We start from the raw sequence: 21,404 nt of genomic DNA, 5'->3' as shown, positions 1-21,404 counted from the left end.
TTATTAGTATTATTATTTCAGAGCTCTGATCTGTTAAATACGCATTTTTAAAGCAAAAGCTGTTGGCATCTACAACACCAATAGCACAAGAACAAGTCCAGGTACATCCATACTGACACTATAGGCAGGGTACTCACAGATACCGGTGTTGCTCACCTCAGCATATACGGTTCCCATGTCCCCAAAAATAGCTAAATTGTTTTCCATCAATAGAAACAACACATTCATTCCCAGTGTATTACTGTACGGTGCAGAATTTGCTCTGACTTACTCAAGAGCCAGCTGTACAGCAGAACGAACAGTCAATGAAATGAGCAGTGGCTGGCATGAAGGGAAGGGGTGAACAAGCCACAGACTCTAGCAGAGATTTCTTTTGATCAGAGCAACTGTTTATGACTTTTGTTCAGTCTTAAGATGAAAAAACATACGTCTGTGTCACAGTGGAGACAGAAGCTGGCAGCTGCAGTGTGCCTGGACTAGTTTTTAATGAATACTGTTGTTTGCAGGGTACTACGTGATCATACAGAACGTGGCTTTGTATTGTTTCTCAGTTAGCTGTAAGTGGTGTGGGTTAAAGCAAACAAACAGGAAAAGCAGAACCAACTTCACTGAAGAATGGTTTGAAACCATACATTTGTGTAGCAGGGCAAAGGGGACGTGTCTGGGGAATCGCTGGAATGGTCTGGGAGCAGCTGCTTTAGAACTCTGGGCTTTAAATATATATATACATCTTTATGGATGGGTACTGGGCTGGAGGGAGGAAAGGATGCTTAAGAGGCGCTCACCTTGTATTCTCTCCATTGTTTAGTGAATGCTATTGTAAAATCAGGAGATCTACAGATGTATTTATTTTGGAATAGGAGTACTTTGTTCTGTTTTGGATTAAACCTTTCCAAAGCTGTGCTTGCCACCATTGCGGGCAAGGCTTGCAGGCTGCACTGGGCAGTGTGGTGAAGCAGGCTGCAGGCATATAAAATGGGGAGCATTTCTCCACAGCCTTCACCTGTTAGGAGGGGATGGTGACTGGAAGCCACCACTGACACCAGTAGGGCAAAAATACAGGGAAAGGAAAAAGCATCACTGTTCTGTAATAAGATAATGCAGAGTTACCCCAACAGCTGGGCAGGGAGAACTGTGGGCTGGGAACTGGGTAACACCCTTAAGCCCCATCACAGATTTACTAATGGTTCTGTAGGGTGCATTCCCATTCCCACACTTTGATTTAGCAACACAGCTCTCATCATTACCATCACTCATTTTATGCCACTCTTCAGGTAACCAGAGGAAAGTTTTTTATAGGAGAAAAACAGCCTGAAGTCTTACTCTGCCAGTAAGCAGGGATTTATCATGTAAGAAGTCTTTCTAGGCTGTCACATTTATATTGTTCTTTGGAGGCCTCGTTGGGAAAGGTGACAAATAAAATCAGAAAGGACAAAGAAGTTAGCACAGCACAGTGTGCAAGAGATACCCTAAGCAGAGCAAGCAGACTGGATGACACACTTGGGGTGAAACAGAAGTGGTAACAAGTAATTTTATCTCAGCATTTGCTTTGGCTGACTTCTAAGTCGCCAACATATTAATGGCTCATCCCCTAGCAACTACAGAGCTTCCAACATGCAACTATTCTTTGGTCATAAAAGACAAAAAAAGGAGTTTGCCAGAACAGAGCTACCCCATTCTGGGTTGCTGACAACAGTCCCAGACTGTCCATATGCTCTGCTGCACTCAGAAGTGGTAAAGCAACATTTTTGCTCCTGCTGGGGCTGGTGATATCCCTGTGGTTGTTATTGTTTCCATCCAGACCTTCTACTCTTCCCCAGAGCTCGCACCCGTTCTGTTTCAGGCTGTACTGATAGCAATGTCACAGATCCTGAGCGCAGAGAAGAGCAAACAGATGTAGCTGCTGTCGCTTCCCTGCATGTTGGTGGCGGGGCCTGACTCACTTCATTCCTAGAACGGCTCCTGTGGGATGGTTGTGGTGTGGTTTAAGGGAGAGGAAGCAGGGCTGCTCCTGTGGGGCAGGTCTGGGCAGAGGTGGGCATCTGTCCCACATCCTGCAGGGAGGTAACAGACCTGACACCTTTGGGGCTGTGGCTTTTAGGAGTAATCTCTTTCTTTCTGATGGGGTGCATGTAATAGATGAAACGGGGAGTGAGGAGTGAAGCAGCAAAGGACTATCAGCTCCATGACTCCCATAGGGGTCAGACAGACAGTTCTCAGTTCCTCGAGCATGAATTCAAGGCTCTGGAGGTTTTGGTGCACACTGAGTCAAAAGTTCCCCCTCTCTTACAGACTGTGTGATTTAGCTTCCCTGTTTCTGCTCAATTTCATAGTACTGTGCTTTATTAGCTTAAGCCTACGATGCCATTTGAAGGGGTGATCCCATTTTATCCCCCATCTCTCAGACTGACACTCCCATCATGTTTAAGCCCCAGCCAAGTCTAGTCTTGGAGCGGATTGCATGGCTGAATAGATGTTGATACATAGGTTTAATGGGGAAGTAATGCTGTTGGCAACCTGGCCTCAGGTCAGCTTAAGCTGACTGTTAAACCGCACCCTTAGCTGGCATAATCTAATTCCCAAGTGTAACTCTGTGTTAAACATCCTGATGTGCTAAGGCTTCCAGCTGAAGTCTTTGATATTATGTTGTCCTGGGGGATCCTGATGCACTGGACAAGCTCAGTTTGCTCAGCAGAAAAGCTGAAGATAAAACTACTGTTTTCTAATTTTACCCATAAGCAGCAGAGGGAGAAATTCACTGTTCTGACTCCTTTCCTAGAATGACAGTCGTGGACAAAATACCAGTTTCTTTCTACTGTTGAATCCATTATCTTCCAGAGCTAACTCCTGTCACAACTTATAGTGCTTTCAGGGGAGGAGTCTCAGTGCTGCATGCCTTCTTTGGGTAAGGATTTGTGTGTTAATCTGCATGTTCTCTGCCAAGGCACTTAAGGGATTTCATTATCTACATTATCACTGTTATTCTCCTCCCTAGAAGCCAATCGGACTTTAAAAAGAGAGGTAAATATTTTAGCTTCTTTTGCAGACCTGAAGTGAGGCTCTGCTTGTTTTTGAACTTATTCCCACTAAAATAACCAGCCTGAAGAAAGAGGCTTTCAACTTCTTGGGGTAAAAACATCCCTTTTATGAGTAGTCACTGGCTCTGTTCATTATTTCATGAGAGGTTCTTCCCTCCCCTGCTTGCATGTGAGCATCTCCAGTGGAACAGCTGTGTCATTGCTAAAGGGTGTTAATCTTGCTCTAACACCTTACTGACAGCTACAGTCAGGGAGGCCCCCATCTTTTCTGACTTGGGAAACTTCTCCAAAGTTTCCTTTTCATCTCTTATCAAAATGCTTCCCACCATAGTCTGACCTGTAGATTTAGCCACAGCCCGGCACCACGGCACAATAGCAGCCTGAACTGCAGCAGCAAGGTTTGAAATGTTCTGCCTCTATAAGTCCTAGCGATTATAACCTAGAGAATATTCCCTAACAATGTCGAGGGACAATAAGCCACAGCTAATCAATGAGTACAATACCTACAGCACACTGGAGCCCAGAATAGAAACTGCTCCGGCAGGTGGGACAGCTGGCTTGAATTTTTATTTAGTGGTTGTGAAAGGCACCGTGGCTTTCAGTGAGACAAGAGCAGCACTGACAGTGACAGATCCCCCATTACATTGTGCCACTGAACAGAATGAGCCACTTCAGCAGATACAGTTCATTTTTCTTAAGAGTTCTGTAATGGGTTGGAATTAGTCTAGCACTTATTTTTTTTTTCCTTTACAAATTCCCATTACCTACCAATGCTCTGGACTTCCCCTTTGAAGGTCACCTTGACTTTTTGGAGGCCTGGGAAGTTGCTGCGACTCTAGAAAAATCCAGGGCAAATTTGCATGCTGAGCTGACTGCCTGTACAATCTGTCTTACAACAGCCAGCACAGAAGCGAGTGCCCTGGTCAGGATTTCTATCATCCCTCTCCAATGCTGGGTGCAAGGAAATACTTCCCAGACACAACCTGTTATGCAATGGAAGGTCTGTAGGAACACCCTTTCTTTTATGCCTCACTCTTTTACTCTCCGCTGCTAAACACGATGCTCAGATTTATCCTGCCTCTGTTCAAACACAGCCCTGAAGTTCAGAACAAACTGCCTTTTCCTTCTATGCCAGTGGAAAGAGACTATAATCACTGAGCCCACTGAAGGCTTGTGCTGCTTCGTAGGGGCTGTGGGTGATGTGAGAAATCTCCATTAATGGTTCCTAACAGGAGGCAGCAAGATATCACACTATGGAGTGATCTGCTGGTCCTACTTCTCCAGTACTTAAGAAGGCGGGTGCAACAGGGTCTGGGTACAGATCCGAGAACCAATGTGTAGGAGCTGTTGCAGGACTTGAACTGACCATGACATTTTAATTCCAGTTTAAGTGGATTTACCCAAATGACTATGATTATTAAATTTGTTAGATCAGTCAAAACTGGGGCAAGACTAATAGGCAATCTGTGCTCAGAAATCTTTACCTAGCAGTCAATATACAAGATTCAACTGTAAGTTATATCCTAATTTGAAGACAGATGTGCAGACTATGGGTGTCAGTTAATTTAAACTTGACTCTCAAAAATCCTGCATTATTCCCCTTCAGATCCACCTTCTGTGGGGCTGTGATTCCAAATATCCTGCTGCTTCTCCAAAGCCATCAGCAGATTTCTCCTGGGCCTGAACTGGGCCAATGACATTTTCAGATAGGCTTGGCCAGATGTAGTCGTTAAAAAAACTAGGCCAACACAATGTGCTGTTAATGAAAGAAACACGGACCCCAGGGGAAAATACGAACATCAGGTTATTTGGCCACCAGCTGACTCCTTATCAATAAGTGCCGTAGCAGAAGGCAGAGTTGTATTATGTGTGCTGAGAGGCCACTGTCACAAGCGCAGGCACCACACATGGGATAATAACCTCGTCTCACAACTATGGAACCCACACCGAAGCCACACATGCCTGGAATACAGGGTTTTTTTCATTGTTTTTTTCCCACTTAGTTCTGCTTTTCCCCTTGCACACAGATCAGCAGCCTGGCTGACCGGCACCGTGCTGAGCCCTGGGAGTTGGAGCTGCCTGGCCAGAACGGCTGCAGGACCAGGACTTGTGCGAAGGCAGAACTTGCTGGCTGGGTGTGCTTGCCCTGAGTCACTTTGACATGATCACAAGCTACAAATGATTTTTTTCCCCCTCTCTTAAGAAGGAAAAGTATAAAAATCTGGCTGAATATTTGATCTAAACTAAAATGAAAGGGTGTCCAGAACTCAGAGCCAGACATCTACGAGAAGCCCGACTATTATTTAAAGGATTGGTGAGGTCACAGCAGCCTGAGCCTCTCGGGTCTGAATTAATCTCCTTGGTGAAGCAGCCTGCTCACACTCAGCTGCATGTGCACACAGGTACATTTGTGTAGAGCAATGCCATCCAGTGGTTGCTCAGCTTCATCACAAAGCCACTGGCTCCTTCCTCAGGGACAAGCTGAAATGTTTCTGCTCTGTTCCCAACCAAGGCAGTCCTCAGATACTGAAAGACTGTGAAACTGACAAGCGTGATCGTTTCCAGCTTCTTTGTCCTTTTTCATATAAATCTGAGGTATGTTTTAAATAGGAGCCTCTTGAAAATGCTAAAAGATGTTTTGGGGAAATAATATTTTATGTATGTGGTCCAAATATACAAACTTAGGATCAGGCCTGGATTGTGGTGTGTGGAGTAGCCACATGGAGTCAGGTGGAAAGTTATGCTGATTTCTAACTGAAAAATGCAGTCTTCAAACTGATACTGAGTTTGCTCACTGGGATATTTCTGCTTGAGGATGATGCCTAGAGACAGGAATGGACCATGGCTGAGCTGAGCAAAGCCTTTCTCTAACATTTTAAAGAGCCCCGGTATTGCTGCTTACCCAAGAAGGTAGCACTTGGAGAGGCATTAAACAAACCTGGTTGCATCCCCTCTCTTGCCTTTTGCCAAGGAGAGAAATGTTAAAACTCCACAGGGGATAAATTAAGATGTCAGCAGTTTTTGCCTGTTGCACTCCCCAAGTCAGACATAATCTCATAGCTCTTGACAAGGAGGATTTATCATATTAAATACCACGGTTGGAGCTAGAGCAACTGTTCAGCTTGCAGAGCATCGCCTGGCCTGTTGGACACATCCTGTCCCCAAGGCACTCAGTAACAACTTTCCACAGGCTGCAAAGCTGCACTGCAGAGCCTACCCTCACTGAGGGGCTGCCCTTCTCAGCCAGGCACTGTACCCCACAGATCTGACCCTCCTTCAGGCCTCAGCCCCCTCGTGCTCCGCCAGGTGCCCATGTACTGCTGTGTTTCAGAGTTGCATCACTCCTGCTCTGTAGTACAAATTCCAATCAGGCGTGACAAAGCCCACTGGGTGCTGCTGACAACAGGTGTCTCATTAAACATCTCTCAACCTTACAGGCATTCGCATTGACAAGAACCAAACTCACACTCAATCACAGCTTAATCACAGCCAAACTCTATTAACAAGTCATACTAATTACCAACTTCTGACAATTTCTCAGGTTCAGAGGCAAAATATCCTTTCTTTATAGATGAAAACAGACTCGTGGTACTCCAGCTCTGGCCATAATTAGGTCCTTTTAAACAAAACAAACCAAAACTAAAAATCCAGACAGATCCCTTTGTGATAACGGTCCTGAAAGTACAGTTGTACAATGACATGTTTTGTTTGTTTTAATTTTGTATCTGCTATGTTGCCCACAAGGGTCCAATTAGCCTCTTACAGATGCTTGTACCAGTTTTATCCACTTGTCTTTTTGTATTTTTTTTAAGAGGGGTAACTTGTAGCACAGATTGCTGGCCTGCAGGCATCCAGAGATCAACAACCAGCTTTCTGTGATACCAAGCCCCCTGTGAAACAGGCAGTCCTTACTCACAGCATTCATAATGCAAAGGGTAAAAATGAACGGGGGAGGGAGGGGCCTGCACTGGATTTTGGATTATTATGAAATATTCTGGTGTGTTTGAAAGTGGCCTAAACATGGTAATTCTGCCACAGCTTGGAAATTAAAATGCAGGTTGTATTTTTAACAGCATAAAGCACTGCCTTGCAGTAAAATACACAGCTCATAAGTTGTGGCTTTGAATTGTATGTCAGTATTTATTCTTGTCCCCTGGTATGTTTAGCACACGTGTAATTCTGCGTTAACTGGGATGCTTTTCTCCATTGTCTGGCTGTACTGAGTGCCCAAGCACTCGAGAACTCACTTGTGTAATCGATATGCTTACAAAAGGGTACAGAAGTAACAGGAAGAATCTGACTTGAACTGACAGTAGGGGTATCACAGTGAGGGCTAATGTCTCATCCTTAACTCGTGCTGCTGCTGGAGAGGAAAAAAACCCAATAAATTGAGTTCAAGGCTAACATAAGATTTCCTAGTATTTTTTGGGCAGTGCTATTCAAGGGAGAAACCCTCCTCCCTGTATCTGCCATGCAAAACCTGAGAGGCCATTGTTCAGGGGTTTAGTTTGCTTTTCTTCTCCTTTATTTTAAAAGGAAATCTTATTTCTCATGGAAGATTACAGTGACAACCGAGCAGAGAATCACCATCTTGAGCCTTAGTATTGTTAATTATTTTTACCTCAGCAGCAGGTAGTTTTACTTCTTCAACGAGGCGATGCAGGATGAACACAAGATGCCTGAGACTCCTGAGACAGGACTGCATTTCCCAAAGGAGGGCTGGTGTGATGTGTGTGGAATCCCAGTTTGGTTCACCTTGAGGTTCATTACTTGATGTGGCAGTTCTGTGGAGCCATAGGCAACCACAAGGAGCTGTAGGGAGAAGCAGGGTTGGACTGAGATTTTCACCCCCTCAGTATAGCGCCATGAGCTCTGTCCTTCATTTGCCTGTGGTGCTGGAGCCCAGCTGTGTGACCCCAGTGTGATGAAGAGTAACACAACAGGTAACAGTGGTGGAAGGGGAGAATTACTTAAAAATCATTACCTGGGAGAAGCTGGATGGCTTGGCTTTAAGGTTCAGTGTTGAAGGCTTCATCTTGAAAGGACACAGTGTTCTCATCATGACACTGCCATCCTCCTTCATCCCAAGGCTGACTGGATACGATGAAGTGAGTGGGCCCTGCATAGGATGAAACATAGGAGACTTTAGAGCAAACCACTGCATTTCCAGATGCCATGCATAACACAAAGCAAAACAGATTCAATTTGGAAGAGGCCAGCAGGGCCTGATGAAGGCTGCGAAGATCTGTCCTGGTTCCAGCATTTCTTCAGCCCTGCCACAGCTGCAGAGTGCAAACACAGGGCTGATGTGGTTTGTCTGTTTGGGGAGGGCACGCAACCAGCAACAACCCTTCCTCGTTTTGAACTTTAGAGTGGAGATTTCTTTGTTCCTCACAGTTTCGGTGTTCCTGAAGTTTAAAAAGAATAAAGCAGAACAACTGGAGCTTTACTATTCAGTAGAGTGGTTGCTTCTGATCAGAAACTGGAATCCCACTCTGTACTCCTCCAGTGTGGAAATCTGTCAGGTAAACAGAAATCACCTCATAAAAGCCCCTAAACAGCTCTGTTTTATATTTTAATTGAAGAACACAACATTTTAAGTACTTTTATTGGGTGGCGCCTGCTGAATGACAGATGTCCACGGCGGAGTAATGCTGAGCACACTTTCATAAAACAGGGCAATTCCTTGCTTAAAACATTTACAATTAAAGGCTTGATTGAATAACAACGCGTTCTGCGCATGGAGCTCATTTCTGCACTTGTTTGTGCACCTGAATCAGGCTGGGATCGTTCGGGAGGTTGGATATGAGGTGCCATTTGCTTTGTTCACTGACCAAATAGTGCTCACGGGCACAGCTGGAAATGCGCCTTTGATTTTTCACCGATAGAGATAAGGTGTGTTGTGCTGCACTGAGAGACTTGCTAACACCCTCACTACAGCTGAGAGGCTGAAGTTACATGTTAGGAACAATCCCAGTTTGTAAAGAGGCAGAGGTATAAAATGAACAGAAATCCTTAGTAGCTGACAAAGTCTTAAGTAATTTCTGCTTTATTTTTTTACCTAACTCCCGTGACCATATTACTTTGATACTCAAAAAATCTAAACAGAGCCAGTCTAGAAATAGGCTCAGTCTTATTCCACATGCCCCACTTCAGCTATAGGAGCAAAGAGCCATTTCCAGCTAGTTATAAACCCAGCATAGAGGGGAAAATAAATCATGTTTCGGTGCTGTTATTCTCTAAAGAAAACAAGTGGCCTAATCCTGCACCTGCAGTTGTGACTGAACTCAGCACAAGCAAAGGAGTTAGGCTGGAAGCATGTACTGAGGGAGGTGATGAGGATCTGGCTTGCACAGCTGCCTTTGCAAAGGGTCAAGACAATCTCACACAGGGCACAACTCTGTTAGTTTTGTTCTGATCTTTTATATATTTTTTTAAGAGCATTAGCTCGTTTCTGAAAATGATATTCTGTTGTGTGTGAGAGAGGAGAACAGGCCAGTCCAAAGGGAAACAGTGCAGAGCATCGGCTACAAGCCTAAATAAATACCACGGTCTGAAGATGCCTGGCTCAATTTTGTTTTACAGAGTTTTATTTCATGAATCTTTCCCTTTCATTATTAACCATTCACAGCTGCTATATGCTGAATAATAATCAGAATGTATTCGTTGTTCGTAATAAAAGTTCATATTTCTTGTAGAAATGGTATAATTGGTGATCAGGATGTATACTTATCCTAAAGTTACCATGGCTTTCTAAGTATAAGCATAGTTCTCACATGCCCTGTGTTCAGGGCAACGTGTTTGTTCAGCTTTGGAGGTGGGTTGAGGTGGTGGAGCAGAAATGCTAAGTCACAGCCTGAAGGAGTGATTGGGCACCTGGTGTGAAGGCAGGGCCAACCCAGGAGAGCTCAGGTGCATGCAATGCAATGCTGGCAATGAAGCCAGGATCCACCCCTTCCCAGACCTATTTAAAGGTTGGCAGTGAAGCAAGGGTAGCTCACTAGAGGTTCCTACCTATTAGAGGCCTTCTGGAGGTAAGTGCCTGCTTTATTTCTGTATTCATGGCTGCTGTATTTGGACTTGTCTTCTTTATCTACAGCCAGAGACTACAACCTTACTATTATTGCTGTACTTTCCATCATATTATAGTATTACAGGTGTCCTCTGCCATCCTGCAGCAACAGCCTTGGCTGTGGTACTAGCATTCCTTGATTGTCCCCCACTGAGTGTGATGTGGGTTTTCATGAAGATGCAGCCAGGGCTTGAGTCAAGGCACAGCAAAGTTGAAGTACATCTTTCCAGGGAAGCAGGGATGTGAAATGTCTCTGGGTTTCTTTGACAGTCAGCCCCTTGCATCCTGCCTGCAATTAGCACTTACATTGTTGCAAAGGGAGATGAGATTCACTCTCTGCCATCCTCCTTCAGAAACCTCTCACACCTTTCCTACCGGGTGGGAATATGAGCTGTGGGTTAGGGAAGATTCTAGTAGTGGAATTATATTTGCAAGCAATCCTACTTCTCATCTCTTTTCTTCTATTAGATGTTGGTCCTTATCCTGGTGTATGAGCATGAAAGCCCACAAACAACATTTGGTTCAGCAATGCCCCAAATTTCCATTTGTTCACCCCTTGGAATTAGAGAAGCACAAACTGGTCCCCCTGTGTTTCATACAAGGTAACTGCAGCTGGATGAGTGCCTGCTGTTTTGGTGGAGGAGCAAGGTGAGTAGAAAGCTGGGAGTACATGACTGCTGACCTTAATTAGAGGAGACAAGGAGATAAAAATGTTGCAATAGGGTTCCTATGAAATCCAAGGAGGGCATTTATCATCTAGTGTTTCCACATGGATGCCACTGAGAAGAGGTCAAGTGTTTTCTATATGCTTTAAGTAAACAGCAGATTGTGAGTTCATAGCCTGGACTGGATTTGAGCAGCCTCTGTATTCTGCGACATAATAGTTGAGTTTTATGTACTTAAGATATGATTGATATCTACCAACATTACCTGAGACTTGCCAGGAAACACAGTGGTGATTATGAGCTTGCTAGTGAAGCTATGCCTAGTGTCATACATGGCTAAACCCTGACTGGGCCTTGGGCTCCCACCTTAGCAGAGAAAGAAGGACAGTTTCTCTTAGAATCGCTGTTGTTGACAGTTTTTCTCTGATAAGATGCATCTTCATATCTTGTCATGTAAGAAATGACATGATCTGCAAAACTAAATTTGCTAAATGAGTTCTATGTCAGGAACAGAGTGCTCCAAATAAGGCAGTTTATTTACATGCTACTAATGAAGCATATCAGGATGTGTTAAGATATAAGGCAACAAAGCCTTGTGTTCTTCCTTGCAGTTATTCAGGTTGGAGGTCAAGAAGGCTGAATGTAATGGTTTTGTACCAAAACCAGCCCAGAGGTGAACCATCCCAAGCCCCCAGTTAGACTTCATAACTTCTATAGCTATTACAGGTAGGAAGAAAAGGCAGGAGTGTTCTTAGGGCCTAACTGGAAACAGATGAGATACTGGAAGTATTCCTGTGCTTCATGTGAGGAGAAGTATTGGTACCCAAATTATCTGTGTGTATTGCTGGGAGGAGGGAATGAGGCATCAAACATGGGAACTTCATTCTCTCAACTTGCAAGAAGAGCAATAAAGCTTTAGAGGCAGCCAAAGCAGAAATCCTACTCTCCTGGTCTGAATCTGCCTGCAAAAAGGAAAAAGGAAGGGCAGCTGATTTGAGAGTGCTTTCCTGCTAGAACGGTACATGTGAAAGCTGTGTCCTTGATTAAAGCAGGGAATGCAATTGCACGTACCATAAATTATTACTGATAAACCAAAGTAGTGATGAAGTCTAATAAAAATTTCCTGTCACCGTGATCAGGTTTTGGGGAAAAGAAAAACCCAGGAGCCTGCAGCCTATTAGCATTTCTTTCTTATTTTGGTGCAATGTGTCTGAATTGCTCCATCTCCAAACCTGGTGTATACTCCAAGTACGTGGTATCTATAGGTGCAGATCAAGAGAGCTGAAGTTTATCCACACAGACAGCAAAAAGCAGCTTACAGTCCCTTTAACACGTGACCAGTCCCAATTATGGCTCCTTCCCTGTGACATCAGTATGCAATGGAGGATCTCACTTTTTTTCTCTTGCCAGAGGCAAACGAATACATTATCCAGCAGTGAGGCGTGGGGCAGGAGGATGTGCAACTCTGGGGTGATTTGGATTCTGAGCTCGCATGGGGGTGTGAGCCAACCTCAGAAGTCATTTTCACTGATGCTGACACATACGGCATCCCTCAGAGATCTGTCTATCAAACTGCAACACGCTATGCAGAAAAATTAGATTACTCATGCTACAATAAAGAAGGGAAGATGACAATGATGGGGGGGGGGGGAAAAAGAACTTCAGAACATAACAGCTATTTATGAAATGAGTATAAATCCTAACAATGGAGAACTATCTGAGACTTCTTATTTATTTCAGCTCTTGCAAACCATTTCAAGGAGAGTGAGTTGGAAAGATCCTATTAATTCAGACACTGCCTCTGGAAAAAAAAACAACGCTACTTCATCATGATTGTCACATTACAGGTATTGTGAAATACCATCTTAAGTACTCATTATGATTTTTGCTGCTGGTCTTGCTGCTCTCAGCAGCATGGTTTCCTTTGGCTTTGCTTAGTGCAGGATCAGGCCCTCTCTCTTTCTCTCTATGAATTGCAAATGGACCGCTCACGTGCCAGCTGAGTAACTAGGCAAAGTTCACTGTGCTCAGTTCAAAGCATGCAAGATGAAGCTCAGGGCATTTCACTCACAGTATTTGCAGAGTTCCTCAGGTCTACGGAAGTGTTGAAGTGGTTTAATACAAAAATCCATAAGACAAACGTTATGCAGCTATGTGTGAAGCCCTGTCCAATAAAATCTATTTCTTTGGGAACAAAATACAAAGTAGTAAAATATATTTTTGTATAGAAAAGGAAAGGCTATGTGAAGCTTAGGAAAATCCTATAAATCAGAATGCCTAACAGGAAAGGAGATTTAAAATAAATCTGTGGAAGAACATACACACACACACATAGCTGGAAATGGATCCGAACAAGTGCTGAGGTTAGAACATCTCAGACAGCACTGCAGGACTAGTTTTGCAATAGCAGAGAATGGGAAGGTTTGGCTGAATGCTGATGTTTCTTCTGTAGTAAAAACAAACCTATGGTGAGGTTTCTGTGGTCTTTGCTCCTCAGGAGCACTATCTGGGAAAGAGAATGGTGACGTTTAACTCCTGCTGCCCTGGATTGTCTATTAGCCTTGCTATTGTCAGCTGCACATTGCTTTATGATTAGTTCTGAAGGAGACAGTTGTTATAGGTTGGTTGGATTTGTCAAGCAGTTCCAGCTATTTCCCATGGGATTTACTTCCCTGTCTTGGTTGTCTCTTCACAGAGATAAGTTCTGGTTGCTGTCTAAGCCAGAAGAGCTATGTACCCTCTGTGGAGCTGGTGGCCTGGGTAAAGAACTGCCATGTGGTGCATTTAGCTTTCCTTGCTCATTCTTTGAGTACGTGACACTATTAAGCCCAGTGGTGGAGGAGAAGGGCTTTTTCTGGCTTTGGCTGCTTAATACAGACATGCAATTTCAATGTGACCACACATGGTTGAAGTACATAGAAATTATAGGTCTTCTTAAAATTGTCAGGAGCAAATATGATCAGATCTGGTTCTTGATCTCATTACTGTCTGAAAGATTTGACTGGCATTTTTAAATGCCATGATTTATGTTCTTCACCTTAACACAGCCCTCAGTAGTGTAAACCCAGTAACTCTATTATTCTCCAGGGCAACTTCTAGGAATCTGATTGGAGAATTTGCACAACGCTGTGTCTATAAGAAAATATTAACGTGGATTAAGACAAGTTGATAGATATTAAACCAGGCTATAGAGTGAAAACCACCGAGAGTAAATCAAATAACTTTGCCTAACTACAGAAAGTATTTGTAAAGCCCTGTAAGGTTTCCATTTCCTAAAGCCACCTGCCATCTCCAATGCCCCTAATCAGTCACAGATGTTGGGATACCAACCTGCTAACCTTATGGCTTTGAGAGAAAATATTGCACTTCTGTAAACTCATTCTTGGGTATTTCCTTTATTATTATTATTTTATTTTTTTTTAACTACACTTTCGTCCCTTATTTTCCACTTAAATGTAATGAGTTATATCAACTCTGACACTTCGTTCTGCTTAGCCTTACAGTTCTGTTAGCTGCTCCCCTGCCCTGTTCTTTAAATATCTGAAGACCTCAGGTGGTGGTTGTTGTTCTTTTAATTGTTAGGGTACTTTCTGACTTTACGGCTCAGGATCCTCTTCTGGCAGCACAGATCCAACAAGATACAAAACCTACACCTTTTCTGTAATCATTTGCTAATGGAAAAGTGTATTTCTCCTGTTCTCAACTAATGTTTGTCTCCACAGTGAAGATGCAGCAAGCACTTATCTTTTATGAAGTACTATTGAAATGTGGAGGGGAAAGTAGCAAAAAATAATGAAAATTAAAAAGCTACTATGAAATGAGACCTTTCAGTGCCTATTGGAATCCAAAAGAAAGAATTTCATAGATTAGGAAAGGTACGAAAAAAGCCAAGCTGCCAAAGACATCAGATGCTGTTAGGATATATTGATACTTGAGCACAATGGTGGGTTTGGCTTGGCTGAGGAAGGAGGAATTATTCCACTTTAGCTTGTGAAGACAGACTGGGAGTGGGAGATGTAATGGAGGTAGGAAGCAGACTGGATTTCATTAGAGTTCCATCATCTTTAAGAGATCCCTAACCAGATCAGGTTTCAGCCTCTCCCTCCACTCCTGTGTCAACCTTTGGTTCTGTTTTTACTGGAGGATAAGTTTCATTATATTAATAAGCAGCACAAGTGGTTCCAATTGTGGAAGAACCACTTCGAGCTGTCAGAAATGATCAGAGGAGAAGTTTCAACCTTCCCATGATCACAGCCTCTTCTTCTGGTGCCTCAACTCAGCACTTCCCCAGCGCGCTTCACATTGTTTAGCAACCATGACGATAATAAAAGGCAAGTTTACGTTTTGGTGAGAATAGATTCTTTTAAGGAATTTTATTCTGTGATCGTGTCGAACATCAGTGCTCACGGACCAGATGTTAGTGGGAATAACTAGGCTAACATCCAATCTGCTGTCTGGAAGACTAGATCTGGGGATATGAAACTATACAGCTTCTATTTTCTACTGCAGTCAGATTTCAAACACTAACATCTTTAATTATGTCACTGTACCAATGAGCCTGCGTTTCTTACTGCTAATATGGAAGTAAGGAGGAAAAACTGGCAAAGAGTATCCCAAAAGCTGCGACTGCTTGATCTGTATCTTAAAGCGATCCCATGCTGCTTAACGGGCATAGTGCTCAACATTTGTGCTCCTCAAAGCATCTACATGAAGAAAAACATTTTAGGTTGACAAAGAAGGTAAGCAATCCCTATGAGGGTGGAAATACTACCAGATTAATTTCGCAGATATTCCTATTAAATTCCTCTGAAGCCAAGAAAGCAGCCAGTAGAGAGGAGCTGGTCTGACTCACGGCCCTGTACCCTAACCATTAAGGCCATGCAGTCCATAGGTGTCCTCACTGTGTGCCACTGAAGCTGCTCAGGCTTTCTGCAGGAGCATGTGTGTGCCCAGCAGCCTCCCCCAGGCTGCAGGGCTGGGTTCACAGATCTGCCATGAAATAAGTGAGAATTACACTCCTTCTCAACAGGTTTCCCCACTGATAGGGGAGGAACTGAGTGAAGTTTAGTTTTCCAATTAAACTCACCTGGGACTAGTCACTGAAATGTCAGCCATAAGATAGAACAAAAAAAAAAAAAGAGAAGAGGGGAGAAATGTAAAAGGAAATCTTTGTAGCCAGGACTACCTGACTCTCCCACAGTAGGAGACACGAGAATAGCGTTTCATGTCATGGAGATGTAGTTAAAATGCAGACTGCATATCCTTGTTCTCAGAATTCGAGAGGTGTGGTTTATGCATGCGGACAAGCCATCGTTCTTCCCTTTGATCTATCACTTGATGTAGAGAAAGGCTTTTATGTGTTAGTCTCATATAATGGATAATTTAGTCTGAAACCATTATAAAAAGTATTACACTTTGGGTACATATGCTTCAATTATTCTTGAAAGTACATGGAAATATTTTATGACATTCACATATATTTCAAGTTTGGGGTTTTTTTTTCTTTTTTTTTTTTTTTTTTCTTTTTTAAATCAACCTGAAACCAGAACTTTTGTTTATCAGCCAAACAAATTTGTTTTCCTGAGGCAAGTCTGCACGTATTTTAGAAGACTTCTGCCCTTTTATGGAATACATTTTAAGGTAAAACGTAACCACTGTCTTTGAATGTTAAATAAGGAAAATATTAGAGTCATCATTCACTATGATTACTACTGGTACATATAGCTTTCTAGCTGCCTATATTTAATCTGTTTATGAACAAAATTACTTGCAATAAATAGTAATAAATACAGATTTAAATTCTCCTTGTCCAAGTGCACTTATTTCTGAACATTCCAATTAATCCCATCACCCCCTTACAAACAGAATTGGCCGGAGAGAGACCTGAAAGTTACCCGTAAAACTGTGAACTGCTGCTATGACACGACATGCTGCCAAAGAGCAGAATTCTCTTTCTTCCAGAGTAATAATCCCTGCTGGGAAAGCATTTTAATTGTATTTTTTGGTCTCAGTGTTTGTTTTCCTTCTCCAGGTGTGCTCCCAATGGCTGCTGAACAACACTCTGACGCCAGTGCCTGCATGAGGACCAGTGACACTCCTGTCAGCCATGGGAGGGGACTGGAATTGCTGAATGGGTCCATCTGCACTAGCTACCCCTACCTACCTGAAAGCCCCAAACCATGAGGGGCAGCTGGTTACACTGCACAGTATGGCACAAGCTATTAGCCCCAAGTGTTTCCTGAGGCCTCTCTTCATTTGGTGCACGGCATGGCACAAGCCCTTTCCCATGCAGTGTCTGAACTGAACCTTGTCAGCAGTGCCCAGGCTCTGATCCTGACCCAGCCTGCACTGCAGCCCCTCTGCTGAACTAACCCGAGATGAAAGGCGTCAAATGACAGGATACAGAGTGCTGAGAGCTGGCAGCAGAGGTTTCTTCTGCAGACATCTTGCTGGTTGTTTTAAGGTCTTCTGCCTCTAAGTGGCACCATGCTGAGTGATTGAACACTTGCTAGAATCTGTTCTACCTTTTATTGCAATGATTTATTACAGAGCTCCAAGTTCCTAAACTCTGAACATTCACAAGCGCTGCCTGAATGTCAGAGCCCTTTGGTCAGAAACACCAGAGCCTTCTGGAGTGATGGTCTCGGTACTACAAAATCCCTTTGGAAAGCCATGGCTCTTGAACCAGCTCTGGGAAAGACTGAACTTTCATTTTAAGAGAAGGCTCTCACATCCCCAGCATCTGTAATGAGAGGTACTCAAAGTACAGCCAGGCAAAGCTTTCTCTGCTGTATGTTTCCAGAGGATTACCCTGAATCCTACTCTTGCATAGTCTGGTTTATGGATTTGTATGTGCTTCATATAATTAGGCTCAGTTTCTCTTTATGTAGCTTCTGCTCTGAGAGCAGGACATAGTTTGGAAGGGGGACGAACGATGTCCCAGAATGCTGTTTCTTAAAACAGAAGGAAGTGATCTCCTCACAGTGCCACAATGGGTTCATGACACAATAACATTCAGACATCCAAGCATCTACTATGAAATCTGACTTTGCTTTAGTACATAGAAGTCCTCACACATTATGCAGCATTGAGGGCTGTCTTTCTTTCTTACTCTACCTTAAAATACAGTATGGTTTTCCTGTCCCTACATGATGAAACAAAATCCACACCCCAAACTCCTCCAGCTCAAAACAACAAACCAGTGCAGCTCAGGAAAACTATGGATACTTTACTTTAAAAAAGCTTAAGAAATGTACACCATGAGAAAAGTTTTCCTGTATCTGAGAGAAGGTTGTCAGGATGGTAATATAGTACAGTGTGTAGTGAAGACTGGGAGATTTATGTGCCAATTCTGTGTATGATTTATTTAGACGAATTGTTTTTTATCAATATGTAAAAATCCAATAAATATAACTCCCTATACAAAGGGTTGCTCCAGTCCCAATGTTTCAGTGGACAGTTTTGGCAGAAAGTCAGGATGTGCATTAAAAACACACTTTTTGAGAAGTCTAATAAATAAAAGCTCTGAAATATGGCTTCCTACTGAGAAAGGCATTTTAAATCATTTTGATAAAGAACCTAAATTAGGCCTTAAAAGGAGGGGGAAGTGAGGTCCCTGCAACTAATTATTTATAGGTATTTTGAATATAAAAGTCCAGGAAAGCCAGCCTCCATCCCCCCATTCTCTGCCATAATGAAGGGGAACAAAAAAAGCCATTCCTCTTCTGCCTCCTACCCAAATTAAAAGGCAGAAGTGTGAGAAAGGGGTCGAAGAAAACAAAATTAAAATGGGGAGCGGGCACCTGGCAAAAACAAGGAACTTCATCAGGAGGCCTGGAAAATAAACCTGCACACCTTCTCCCCAAAGCAGGGGTAGCAGGAGGGGAAAGGTCTTCACTTCTCAAGAGAAGTGGGTTGCTACTCACCCCAGGTCCATGAACAGGGAATACAGTGGTGTTTGCTAAGTACCACAGGGAGTGTTTTTAGAAGTGAATAAACATTTGAATAGCCATAGTGTCTCTGAAAGTCAAAGCAATTTGGAGATGGCATAGAAGTCAAAACTGCTGGGGACTTGCTTTGGTTTTTGAATCACTTCAGTGCTTCTGGACGTGTTAGCCCAAAAATGTAGCTGACATTTGGCCTGTGTACAGCCACACACAGGCCTTACCTTTAGAGGATTTACAGCGTGGGGACCTGCTAACACTTGCAGCAGAACCAGTGGGGCTGGAGAAGGGCTTGTGTGTTTAAGTGGAAGAGTCTGTGGCTCCACAGCAGTAACTGACAGTGCCCCGTTTTGGATCTCCAGCCAAGCCCAGCGTCTCAGGTGCAGTTCACAAGGCTCAAGGCTCTGAATGGGAAGGCTGAGAAATGAGAGATTAATGCATGGGAGCACAGTGTGTGTGCTGGAGAATTTTCTGCTATGGTGGTTGTGCCTATCAGGCTTCCTACTGAACTTACTGCTATTCATCTTACAGACATCTAGAATTTCCCTCCCTGTTTCTCAGCTTCACCTTGTACTCCCTTCTGCCTCCAGGCACATGCCTCTCTTGTCCCTGCACAAGGGCCATTCATTCTCCTCTGCTCCATCAGGAGTGCTTCCCTCTGAGTTCGGGCTCATCCCTCTCCTTATATCTGACCTTCAGATCTTCCTTCTCACTGCAGAGCCTCAGTAAGGTGTACTACAGTAAGGGCCACTGCAGGCTGCTAGTAGATAGCAATAGGGAAGAGAAACGCAGACCTCAGAAAATTAAGAGCTGGAATTTAACAGCGTGGGTCCACGTCTACCTTTGGCCTGGCTCTGTGCTGTCATTTCATCGGACACAAGAGCAAAAAACCTGCCAAAAAAACACCACGTTCATTTGTGTCATAAGAACTTAACCACAGGCTTCTGCCACCTTCAACATAACCAAAATCCAGCAGCCCTAATGATTTCCCCACCCAATTCACCGTGAATGAATATTCAGACAAACGTCAGGGGCTGTCATTTCCCAAATGAAGGCAATCCACATTCATCTACATCTGGAACACCTCACAATGTTGTGCTTCTGACCAACTGGTGGTGAATTTTAAGCTGAAATGAAAGGAAGAGGTAGAAGGCGACGCCTGAGTGTCTCTTGAAAAACATCAAAATGTATTTTCTTTTCAGTCCCTAAAAAAAAGGATCTGATTATTTAGGGATCCTTTCCTCTTCACTTCATTATCATTAGCTTAGCAGCGCTGGGTTATCTAATTACTCAGCTAGAGCTGGAAACTGCATTTTCATGTAATAAGGTGTAAGAGGACTAGGCTGTCTAGCTTAGTAGTCAGTACTTAAAGAACAGCTGTAAAGAGCAGAGTCAGGAAGGCTGCAGCACGAGAGGAAATCCTCAGTAGAATTCAAGTGCTTTACATCTGTCATAAACATACTTCCAGATCAAATTAAAGGAATTTCTTTTAACTGTATTCACAGGCTCCAAACACTCCACACAACAAGCAGCCTGAGATCTTAGTCATTCTGAGACATGAATCATTCCCCTTGTCATCTGGCTGTTCTCTGCTGACTGCTAATTCGCTGTATATTGATTTTAAGACTCTGTTAACACATTATATTTTTGTGTTAAGCCAGGAAAGCTTTTCTTGCTGAAAAAATCACGTCCCATCCTCGTTCCTCACCATATTCAGTTTCGTTCCTTCTCATTTATTTAGAACGACTGATCAACGCCATTTAATCAGCTTTAAGTGGCTCTGTGAATTGTTCCACGCTATTGTAACCACCTACATTTTTTTCCTACCAGCACTTAACATCACAACATGAATTCTTCATTCTGGACTGGTGCGTCCACCTACTCATGCAAAAACTTAGCAGACCAAGTGAATGTTGGGGTAACACCCTGAGATTCTGCAATTCAACTGCTCAGAGAAATGACTTGTTACCTAAAGGAAGAACTGCAAACACGGATCACAGGAACGATACTGGCATTTTTTCCACACTGATTTGAAACAGGTCAAGGCTTTAAAAAACTCCTGTATTAAACTGTGCTGTTGCAGCTGGCGATTAAAATTTACAGTGAATTAGATAATAAATATTTTGTTTGCTTCTTCTGAAACGTCATTAGCAGCGATGTCGCCCCTCGGACTATTACAAAACTGCTGTTGGCAAAAACTGAAGTGTAACACACCAAGGCTTCATGTTTCAGATGCTTATAAAACTTATAATTCCCTGCATAATGCTACTAATTTGGGCCTACTTGTACGCCTAAAGATTGTACATAAATATTTTTAGTATGCAGTTAGACCACAACTTTCCTTTTATTGAACCCTTTCTAGCAGGCCTAAGATCTTGCTGAAACTCTGCTGATCAGTATTTTTCCTTTCACAAGAGCCTACAGGCTGGGTGCAAAACGCATACTTGTATGTAGGCATGGTGTACATGAGGCATAGAAAAGAAGAAAACAGCCTTCATAATTGACTGCTGATAGAAGAACCATCCAACATAAAAATGGAGGAAGCCGCACAACCTACCCAATCTGTTTTTATGTAGTAACGTAAATGGAAACACAAACCTACTATTAAAAGCAGTTTACTCAATAATTCAGACTCAGGAATACGCTGATGGGTACGTCACCCTTACCGTTAAACTGCAGTTATTAA

The 21,404-nt window shown here is 43.2% G+C and overlaps 2 long non-coding RNA genes across 6 annotated transcripts in view; one reads left to right on the top strand and one right to left on the bottom strand.

Annotated features, from left to right (window-relative positions):
- Positions 1 to 20,837, top strand: part of LOC107318879 — a 53,327-nt gene extending 32,490 nt beyond the window's left edge. Inside the window, exons 1-4 of one of the 3 annotated variants that reach the window (XR_004308543.1) lie at positions 9,156 to 10,072; positions 10,579 to 10,758; positions 12,516 to 12,622; positions 16,807 to 20,837. This is a non-coding gene — a long non-coding RNA (uncharacterized LOC107318879). Of the gene's footprint in view, positions 1 to 9,155; positions 10,073 to 10,578; positions 10,759 to 12,515; positions 12,623 to 16,806 lie in introns of those variants that run through there. The other 2 variants (XR_004308542.1, XR_004308541.1) reach the window with 2 other exon arrangements.
- Positions 1 to 21,404, bottom strand: part of LOC107318880 — a 76,497-nt gene that overhangs the window by 1,369 nt on the left and 53,724 nt on the right. For all 3 annotated transcript variants that reach the window (XR_004308544.1, XR_001557569.2, XR_004308545.1), the window contains exons 3-4: positions 8,023 to 8,157; positions 7,660 to 7,850 (exon numbers count right to left, since the gene is read on the bottom strand). This is a non-coding gene — a long non-coding RNA (uncharacterized LOC107318880). The remainder of the gene's footprint in view (positions 1 to 7,659; positions 7,851 to 8,022; positions 8,158 to 21,404) is intronic.

This window comes from Coturnix japonica, chromosome 10 (genome assembly GCF_001577835.2).
Source record: "Coturnix japonica isolate 7356 chromosome 10, Coturnix japonica 2.1, whole genome shotgun sequence".
NCBI classification, from domain to species: Eukaryota; Metazoa; Chordata; class Aves; order Galliformes; family Phasianidae; genus Coturnix; species Coturnix japonica.
The sequence above is the reverse complement of the archived record's forward strand: the minus strand, read 5'-3'. Positions and strand labels throughout refer to the sequence as shown.